Genomic DNA, 11,094 nt, shown 5'->3' with positions numbered 1-11,094 from the left:
GATGGTCTTATGCCTGTAGTCTCTCCAGCTGGGAGACGACAGAAGGATCATAAATGCAAAGCCAGCCCAAGTTCCAGGCCAGCCTGGACTCTATAGTAAGATCCTGGCTCTACAAAACAAAACAACAAGGATTAGTTGAATATGGCAGCACATGCCCTTAATCCCAGTACTCAGAAGCAAGACATCTTTGTGGGTTCAAGATCAGTGTATACATATGGAGTTTCAGGACTACAGAGAGACCCTGTCTTAAACAATGACAAAAAACAAAATCAAGGATTGATTGATGGAAGAAAAAGGAGAAGGAGGTAAAGACATCACACACTAGTTGAGTACATGTACACACACGACCACACATGTACACACACATGACCACACATGTACATACACACATACACACACACAAGCTGGGCTGGTGGCACATGCCTATCCTTGAGTTCTCCCCAAGGTACTTCACATATGATCTCCCCACTGCAAAAATAGATAAGTAAATAAAAGAGAAGATTTAAAGTAAGGACAGTTAAATGCACCATGGGATCCCCTACATTATGGAATAATATGTATCTGGAAAGATGAATAAAAATTTCTAAGCCAGGCTTGGTGGCACATGCCTGTAACTCCAACACTAGAGAGGCTGAGACAGGAAGATCAGAAGTTCAAGGTCACCCCCTCCCCGCTCCGGCCAAGATGTCTGACATGGAGGATGGTTTCATGTGCGATGAGGAGGAGGACTACGACCTAGAGTTCTCCGAAGATAGTAACTCTGAGCCCAATGTGGATTTGGAAAATCAGTACTATAATTCCAAAGCATTGAAGGAAGATGATCCAAAAGCAGCACTGAGCAGCTTTCAAAAGGTTTTGGGACTCAAAGATGGATTTACTGCAGGAATTTTATGAAGCAACACTGGAAGCTTTGAAAGATGCTAAGAATGATAGACTGTGGTTTAAGACAAACACAAAGCTTGGAAAATTATATTTAGAACGAGAAGAATATGGAAAGCTTCAGAAAATTTTACGCCAGTTACATCAGTCTTGTCAGACTGATGGTGGAGAAGATGACCTGAAAAAAGGTACCCAGTTATTAGAAATCTATGCTTTGGAGATTCAAATGTACACAGCACAGAAGAACAACAAAAAGCTACAAGCACTCTATGAGCAATCACTTCACATCAAGTCTGCTATCCCGCACCCACTCTTCATGGGTGTCATCAGAGAATGTGGTGGTAAAATGCACTTGAGAAAAGGTGAATTTGAAAAGGCGCACACTGATTTTTTTTGAAGCTTTCAAGAATTATGATGAATCAGGAAGCCCCAGACGAACCACTTGTTTAAAATATTTGGTCTTAGCGAATAAATCCATTTGACTCACAGGAGGCCAAACCATATAAAAATGATCCAGAAATTCTAGCAATGACAAATTTAGTAAGTGCCTATCAGAATAATGACATCACTGAATTTGAAAAGATTCTGAAAACAAATCACAGCAACATCATGGATGATCCATTCATAAGAGAACACATTGAAGATCTTTTACGAAACATCAGAACACAAGTGTTCATAAAGTTAATTAAGCCTTACACAAGAATACATATTCCTTTTATTTCTAAGGAGTTAAACATAGACGTCGCTGATGTGGAAAGCCTGCTGGCGCAGTGCATACTGGATAACACTATTCATGGCCGAATTGATCAAGTCAACCAGCTCCTTGAACTGGATCATCAGAAGAGGGGTGGTGCCCGATATACTGCACTAGATAAATGGACCAACCAACTAAATTCTCTGAACCAGGCTGTGGTCAGTAAACTGGCTTAACGGAGAGCAAGCTTTGCAGGCGTGCTTAAGGCATCAGTGCAGAGATGTGATCCTTAAGGACTGGAAAGGCAGAACTCCTGTGGGTTGGTGTGTCCTCAAAGTGGTTGGAGTTAAGGCAGAAGTGCTTTTTTGATCAACTGGTTTGTGTTTTGCTGCTGCATTTATCCCAAGAAAAACAGCTTTAATCTCCAAAAGAAAACCAAAACACCATGGGATTTATGCTGTTTTGACATCTTGCCCTAAACATACAACACCGTAGTAATCTGTCATGGGCAACATGACCAGAACGAAGATTTTTGTCATGATTTTAAACACACTGACACGCTACTGTTGGTTAAATTTAAACATGTTGTTCCTGCAGAAATTCTCTCACAAATAACCTGCAATAACTTGAAATTCATACCCTTTTGAACACTTCCTTTTCTCATGTATAAATGAAAACGTTTGCTGCATTTTGCAAAATGTCAATTCTCCAAAAACGTGTCCGTCTATTTCTGTCCTTGCAGCTCGTAACGGTTAGATGACCCGTCCTCGCTGTGGCAACACTGTCACATAGGGTTCAAGCAGCAGAATAAACAGTGCAGCTCAGAAAGTGGAGCTTGGTTCTTGATGTGTTTTTATTACATTTGGGGTTGCTCTTTTGTGTAGTACCTTAGAAATTTCAGATTATTTTATCTTCAGTTAAGATTTAAAAGCCTGAGAGCAAATAAGTTGTTTTCAAGTTTTTAGAAATAGTGTTTAAGGATAAAGTAAGAACTACTTTCTAACAGAGCCCTTGCATAGCACTTATTTTGACAGTGATACTTTAAAGGATTAAGATTTCTTTTTTTAAGAATGGTCTTCTTTTAAAAAGAGTACATAGTAACTCTCAGAATGTCACTTTAAACAAATGTGCCAGAACATAGACAGCGAAGTGAATGTTACCTGCATAGTGGCCATGCTAGAAGGTTATTTTCTAATGTCAGCCACCAACCATTGCATTTGCTCTTTGAGAATTGCAAAGTTAATTTAATGCGCTACTAACTTTTTGTTTGTACCTTGTTCGAAAGAGTATTAACAAACTTGTCTGTGTTCACCCTTATTTGGCACCAAATACCAGCAAAAAAAAAAAAATGTAAATTTAAATAATACAGAAAGTATGCAGATGGCTTTGAAAGCAATCCCAAAATAATTTTCAAGTATTGTGTGCAGTGGCAGTATAGTTAACAGTGAACTTTGGCCTTCCATTGTGGTAGAACTCGGCTCATTTGAATGTATACAGTTTGGGATGTACTTGTTCCTTTGCTTTTCTTTTTTCTTTTTAAGCTCACATCATATAGTGTCAAAAGAAGGAGCTAAGATTAACGCATTGTCCTTGGTTTTCCTACTGCTCATCACTATGTGAACAGTGAGTGGCAGTACAGAGGAAGGCTGTGTGACTGAAGAGTGGCAACCAAGAATTTTGATCATTAAATCAGATTTTATAAGCAGTTAGAAAAAGCATGGACTTAAAACAAGGCATGCTTATTTGGTTTTGTCAAAATTTTACGAAAATATGTGATATATATTTATACTAAAACTATATAATCCTTAGATTTAGGAAACCAGTCAGTTAATGTCTAGCAGAATAAAGCAGTATTAAATACAGATATAAGGTGGAAATTGTAGAAAACCTTGAAAGAAGACGAAAGACAACATGTCAATGGTAGGGAATAAAAAGTTAAAGATAAAAAAAAAAGAAGTTCAAGGTCATCCTCAGTTAAATATTGAATTTGAGGCCATTTTGAGCTTCAAGAAACCTTCTCTCAAAAACGAATAAAACCTTGCAGTAATAGCCCCAGTTATTTAGTAGACAAACCTGGGAACACAGAACCTCAAAGAGTTTCCTCCACCAGATTGGCCTGCAGACATGACTGCAGGGTGTGTTCTTAATTGTTAACTCCTGCAGGGGAGCCTAGTCTCATTATGGTGGAGAATGTGATCCTGGGACAGGTGGTTTTGTGGTACAAGGAAGGCAGAAAGGCAGAGAGACAAAGCCAGTAACCAGCCTTCATCCCTGGTCTCTGCCTCAGTTCCTGCATCCAGCTTTGAACCTCAGCTTTCCTCATTGATGGATGGTGATGTGTAGTAGAAAACAAACCCCAGTCTCCCCGAGTTGGTATCAGTCATGGCGTTTATCACAGCAGTGGAAACCTAACTAGGAAAGACCCAGAATGAGACTAGACCTCTCAGCCATTTCAGTCCCTTGGGGGAGCCTCCCATTGACTATCACAATAAAGACCAGGATTTCCTGAGGGTCTAATTCTCTACAGTGGTGCAACCACCCTAGAAGATTCCAGCCAGGGCTTGTTAAGATTAACCCCTTCTGGTCCTGACTGAGGTCACTCTACCTTGAGACCAAAGCAGGCTTGTTCCCAGCCATCCATCCCAGAAGGCTGTCCACGTCAGCCCTGACAGATGAGCAGGGTCAGAGCACTGACAAGAGTCAAAGGTCACCTCCTAGAGCAGATCTAGAGCTGGGAGTGACTCTAACAGACGAGATAACTCAAATGGACTTAACAGACATCTATAGAACATTCCATCCAAACAGAAAAGAAAATACCTTCTTCTCAGCACCTCATGGAACCTTCTCAAAAATTGAGCACAGCCGGGCGGTGGTGGCGCACGCCTTTAATCCCAGCACTCGGGAGGCAGAGGCAGGCGGATCTCTGTGAGTTCGAGACCAGCCTGGTCTACAAGAGCTAGTTCCAGGACAGGCTCCAAAACCACAGAGAAACCCTGTCTCGAAAAACCAAAAAAAAAAAAAAAAAAAAAAAAAAATTGAGCACATACTAGGTAACAAAGCAAACCTCAACAGATACAAAAAATTTGACATACCTCATGCATCTTATCAGATCTCCATGGCTTAAAATTAGAATTCAACAGCAATGCTAATTCCAGAAAGCCCACAAACACATAGAAATTAAACAATGCTCACCGAATCACCAATGGTTCGGGTTAAGAAATAAAGAAATAAAAGACTTCTTAAAATTCAATGAAATTGACCATATAACATACCCAAGTTTATGGTACACAATGAAAGCAATGTTAAGAGGAAAGTTCATAGCACTAAATGCCTACATAAAGTGTAGAACTCTAAAATAACTCTGAGGCCATTTCTGAGGCCTTAGTGCTTTCCCCCCTCCTCTGGGAGCCAGGAGTCTAACAATTACCCACACACATACTGACATGTTGGAAACTTTCCATCTCCCTGAGTCTTTGTGAATGTTCTCCATATAGACCTCAGTTACTGAAACTGGGGCAAGATAACCCTTAAGATGTTGACTCAGTTCCTGATATTTTGACTCAGTCCCTGGGAAGGGGTCAAAGTAACCCTCAAATGTTCCCTCTTACCTCACCTGATCTGGCAACTGCCCTCCAGCCCTGCCTCAGACCAATTATTGTTAATAGCCCTTTGAATAAGCCAATCCCAATAGTTGGAAAACAACCCCCAAGTTTCCCCCCTTGTTTCTGTGGCTTTTTGCTTTAAGAGTAGCCTGTACCAGACATTGGGGGTCCTTGGCTTGAATGCTGGAGGACCCTGTCGCGACAGAATTAAAATTCTCATGCTTTTACATCAACTGCAACTCTAAATCTTCCCCAGAGAATGAAAAGATAAAGGCAGTACAGAAAAAAAAATGAATTGACAGTTTATCAGTCAACATATTAATCTTTTTTGAGACAGGGTCTTCTAGACAGCCCTGGCTGTCCTGAAACTCACTCTGTAGACCAGGCTAGCCTCTGCTTCCCTTGTGCTGGTATTAAAGGCATGTGACAATGCCTGGCATCTCACCAGTTTATTAGTAATTTGATTTCTCCAGCATTTCCTCCCACTTAAACCAGTTTGGGTGATGGACTACAGTACTTGGGACTGGAGAGATGGCTCCATGGTAAAGAACACTTGCAGAGGACCTGGTTTGTTTCCTGGCATCCATGCGGAGGCTCACAACCATCCATGACTCCAGTTCCCCTGGGTCCAGTGCCCTCTTCTGACCTCCGCAGACACCGGGGATACAACGTGGTACACAGGTACAGCAAAACACTCGTGCACAAAGAATATTTTTTAAAAACACTAATACTTCATATTATGCCCTAGATCTTGTGTGTCGAATGCCATACTAGCACATACATGTATTCACAATTGCTATATTTCAATGAAAAGATAAAAAAGCATATTTAAGAAGAAAATAAAATGCTCCACTAATTAAAAAACCTGAATCTTGCCAGGTGATGGTGGTGCACACCTTTAACCCAGCACTCAGGAGGCAGAGGCAGGTGGATTTCTGTGAGTTCAAGGCCAGCCTGGTCTACAGAGTGAGTTCCAGGACAGGCTCCAAAGCTACAGAGAAATCCTGTCTCGAGAAACCAAAAAACAAAAATAAAAAACAAAAAACAAAACCTTGAATCTTTAGAAAACACTGTAGTGCATAACTCTCATGTTTTGATTCCTAAGCTGCACTTAAAAATTCTTTTTCTGGTAGGAAGACCAGCATCATTCCGCTCCTCAGATGTGCCTGAGGAGTGCGGCTGTTGCCAGAGTGATCCAGGAGCCGCCACAGGCTCAGCGCTAACACATCTACAGTTTACATGGTGCTCTTGGCACCAGCTCCTCTCTCTCCTCCTCCTCTAGTGCACTAGTGAGAGCCAACAATGGCATACAAGCCTTTAATCCCAGCACTCGGGAAGCGGAGGCAGGCAGATCTCTGAATTCAAGGCCAGCCTGGTCTACAAAGCAAGTTCCAGGACAACTAGGGCTACATAGAGAAACTCTGTCTTGAAAATAAACAAAATACCAGTAAGAGATAGCAACTGGATTTAGGTTCAAGTGTTGGTCCTCTCACCCCCTGCACCCACAAAGCTGGGTAAAGTGTTGAAGAATCTCTTGACAGTTGGCCCTAAATGCTGAGATAAGTAGCTTAGGTTCAATTTTATGGCAGATGGGTGGGTAGCTTCATAACCTGAGTGCAGGAGCAGTTAAGTAAAATTGTTCTGCGAGAGCCTTGGCAATGGTGCGTGTGTGCGAGCCAAATGACCTGCATCCCAGGCCCCACAAGGTGGCAGGACAGAGCCAGTTCTGGAGTGCTGTCCCCTGACCTCCACAAGCTCCGCAGCAGCTGTGGGCCCTGCATAGGCGCAGGAAAGTAAAAGCCATGGGTTTCAGGCCAGCCAGGGCGGCTTCAAAATGATAACAAAGGAAATAATTCAATGAAACTGTTCCCGGAACTGGCGTGTGGGGCACTGGTGTGAGCTGACCGAGCATTTTCAGGCTTAAGAGGCTGGCTTGGGTCAGAGACTGGGGTGACCACACTTGTTTGTATCCCAAGGGGCTGTTCTCCTTGCCTGTCGTAGGTAAAAACCGAATGTCTGCTGCCCCATGGCCTGCCCAGCTGTTCAATAGCAGTTGTTAAAATGGAGTCCACTTTAAATTATCAAGGAAAGCTTTACATAATCACTGGGTCTTTCCGCCCCGGGTCTGGTGTCATCTGATGCTTTGTTTTCCTCTCCTCTCTCACATGACCCCTCTAGGAGAGGCCAGCCCAGCAACCATACTGTCCCTGCAGAGCCCTGATCTGCCGCTCTCTGCAGTGGGGAGTGGGCAGGCTGCCGTGGCCACCTTTGCCCTCCCCCTTGGCTCCCAGCACACGGACATGTGTCATCTGCCTTCCAGTCACAGAGCAAATGGCCCCATGTTATATTTCACATGCCAGCTTTGGGGGATCCTGGCTTTAGCTCCTCTAGCAAATAATACAAATAGGCTGCTGTCAGGGCTCGGGCCAGGCAGCAGCTGGTCGTTTCTCGTCCTGGGCCAGGTGCTGCTGGATTCCTGCTTCTGCCTCTGTACAGGAGTGCACAGCTCACTGCATACTCCCCAAGGAGCTCTGCCGGCCCCATTGTCCTCCCACGGAGTGTCTGTGGGCTGAACTTATTGTCATGCTATGTTAGTATCTTCAGTTAGCATTTCTATTGCTACAACCAAAAACCACGACAGGAAGCAAGCTGGGGGGGGAAAGGGTTGATTTGCCTTATACTTTCACATTGCTGTTCGTCACCGAAGGAAGAGAGGGCAGGAACTCAAGCAAGGTAGGGACCAGGCCCTGGAAGAGAGCTGCTTACTGACCTGCTCCCCAGGGCTTGCTCAGCCTTCTTTCTTATAGAACCTAGAACCACCAACCCAGGGATGACACCACCCACATGGCTGGACCCTCCTCCATTGGTCACTAATTGAGAAAATGCCTAACAGCTGGATCTCAAGAAGGCATTTCCTCAACTGAGGCTCCTTCCTCTCTGACTCTAGATTGGGTCAAGTTGACACACGAAACTGGCCAGTACAATGTGTTTGTTGTGACTGGAGGTTTTAGGGCAAAAGTCCTGGGTCCAGGAACCCACCCGAACCTCCGAATTGGCCTATTTGAAGAGTGGTGAAGAACAGAAGGATGTCACTGTGTGCACATCACAAGTACAGATAAAGGGGTCCAGTGACCTCGGGTCCACTTTCCAGTGGACAGACATGATGTAAACAGAGGAGGAATGGGACTGGAGAGGTGGCTCAGTGTGCTGGGCGGTGGTGGCACACGCCTTTAATCTCAGCACTCAGGAGGCAGAAGCAGGCGGATCTTTGTAAGTTCGAGGCCAGCCTGGTCTATAAAGAGAATTCCAGGACAGCTAAGGCTGTTACAGAGAAACTTTGTCTCAAAAAAACTCAAAAATTAGCTGCTCTCCCAGAGGACCCAGGTTTGGTTCCCGGCACACATATGGTGTTCACAACCTTCTGTAACTTCAATTCCAGGGTCCTGGCACCATCTCCTGGGCTCCTTGGGAATCATACATGCTTAACGCCCATGCACATAAATTAATAAGAAAATAAAGAATAGGGGCAGGGAAGTAGAGGTGGTCAAGGTGAAGTTCAGTGGAGCCTTGTGTCTGATTCTGCATAGAGATAGTGCCTCTTACTGCCTGGGCAGCAGGGGTGCCCCTTACTGCCTTCGGTGGTGGTGGGGGTTTCTATGGGAGCTTACTCCTGCTCCAAGAAATAGCCTGACACCAGAGACAGTTGCTCTCCTCTGGCCCAAGAGGCTCTGCTGCTCCTGTCATCCAAGTTGACTGCAGGTCACGCGCGAGCTGAAGGTGTAGTGGTGTCTGGACCAGGGATGATGTAGAGAGGTCATGACATAGGCGGTTTCCAACTTAACAGCAGAATATGGGCTAAAGGGATAGAGTGGGACAGATATTTATGTGTGCCTTCAAGTCAGGGAAATCATGAAACTGTTAAAGTCGCTGTGTGGTATACAGAAAAGGCTTTTCAGTTCTCAGGAAGGAAAGAGTATTGATATGTATGTATCCCACACCAGCTTCAAAGCTGCCATTCTTCTGCCTCTGCTTCCTGAGCACTGCTGTGGTTATAAGCATGCTCCCAAGCCTGGCCACAGGCACCTTAAGATGGAAATCTCTATTGTTGACTGTTAGAGGCGTGGGATGAAGGGGTCTGTCCACAGAGGGGACAGACAACAGTGCCACATGCTTGAGGACTGGGAAGGTGCAGCCTTACAGACTTGTGGGGCTTTTGTTTGTTTTAGGCAGAGTCTTGCTCCCCACCCAGCCTAGCTTTAAATGTCTGCTGCAGCCTGAACTGGCCTCAGACTGGCCGTCACTCCTCGGCCTCCCGAGTTCTACCATCTCAGGACTGTGCCACCTTACTGGGTTGTTTTGTTGTTTACTTTGCTTCTAGGAATGCTGCATTTTTGACTAGTAATCTTTGGGGTTTATATGCACATCCCAGTATAATTCTTCATGTTCTCAAATATTTTCCTTTAGAAGAAAAATACTATTTTGCTTAGTCACTGTTGTTGTTATTTTTAAACTGATTGAGGAATGGGTGCAGTGACCTGCCTCGGTCTTGGCTCTTGGTCACCACGACCTCTGCCTGTTCTCTGGCACAGGGTGGAGAGAGTGCTCCACAGTTCATTAGGGAATTCCTATGATTCTTCAGTGCAGCCTGAGTGGGGTTTTAAAGGCTGAGTTGAAGTGAATAGGCCTCTCTTGCTGTTGTTGATATTAGCGTCCACGACACACTGCGCTGTCCGTTGCTCAAACTGACAAACAGGAGTTTAATTTCAGTTAAGTACTGTGCTTTTCAAAGCCACACTATGAGGAAGGGCTGGATCTGGGGCAAGAATACAAAAGGAACAGTTATACAATATTTGCTCCCCCTTTCAACTCGGAGGACACAGAACATTCGAGAACTGGGAATAAATATCAGACATTTGAATGTTTGCAGGGCTGTGAATCCAAAACTGCCCACCCTTCAGGCTCTGGCGCCTTGCCCAGCTCGACTGTTTTGTTTTGAGCCTCACTATGCAGCCCTAGCTGACCATATTGCTTCTGCCCGAGTGCTGGGATTACAGGTGGTGCCACTATACCGAGATGACCTCACTTTCTTAGTTCCCTATGTGTGGGCATGCATCTGTTGTGTAGAGGTCAGAGGACAACTTCTGGGAGTTGGCTCTTTCCTTCCACTACGGGCAAAGGGGACTGACTCTTGTCAGGCTCGGCAGCGAGTACCTTTGCCCACTGGGACTCCTTGCCTGGTTTACCTTCACTTTCTTGAGCATGAGTTTCTTCTGTCATTCAACTGTAGCCCACGCTTCACATGCCCCTGTTCTCTGGAATTCGGCTGAAGAATTCCTGCTCACCCCTGGGGAGATGGGATAGCATTCTCTGGCATCTGTATATTGTCTCATTCACTAGGCTTAGGGTTCAACACCAGCACCACAAGAAATAGCAAGGGGTATGTGCGTGGGCGTGAGTGCTGGGAAGGATGAGGTAGACCAGGGATCTCACACCCAGATGGTTACAGCAAGAAGATCAAGAGTTCTGGGCCAGCCTGTACTACATTGTAAGACCCTGTCTCAAACAAGACCTCAGCATGTATGAAATGTATCATTACTTCATTGTTTTGTTTTTGTTTTTCTTTCAAGAAAGGAAAACTTAATGTAGACTCGGCTGGCCTCAAATACAGAGATCTGCTTCCCAAGCGCTGGGATTAAATGTGTGCACCACCCACGTGGCCTTTTCTTTCTTTCTTTCTTTCTTTCTCTCTCTCTCTCTCTCTCTCTCTCTCTCTCTCTCTCTCTCTTTCTTTTTTTTTGGTTTTTTTTTTTTTTTTTTTTTTTTTTTGGTTTTTCGAGACAGGGTTTCTCTGTAGCTTTGGAACCTGTCCTGGAACTAGCTCTTACAGACCAGGCTGACCTTGAACTCACAGAGATCCGT

At 44.5% G+C, this 11,094-nt stretch overlaps 1 pseudogene; it reads left to right on the top strand.

Moving 5' to 3' along the window:
• Positions 1-684: 684 nt before the first annotated feature.
• Positions 685-2,316, top strand: LOC130888915 (COP9 signalosome complex subunit 2-like; annotated as a pseudogene).
• The last annotated feature ends 8,778 nt before the right edge of the window (positions 2,317-11,094 follow it).

This window comes from Chionomys nivalis, chromosome 17, assembly GCF_950005125.1.
Source record: "Chionomys nivalis chromosome 17, mChiNiv1.1, whole genome shotgun sequence".
NCBI classification, from domain to species: Eukaryota; Metazoa; Chordata; class Mammalia; order Rodentia; family Cricetidae; genus Chionomys; species Chionomys nivalis.
This window is presented reverse-complemented; position numbering and strand designations above follow the sequence as displayed.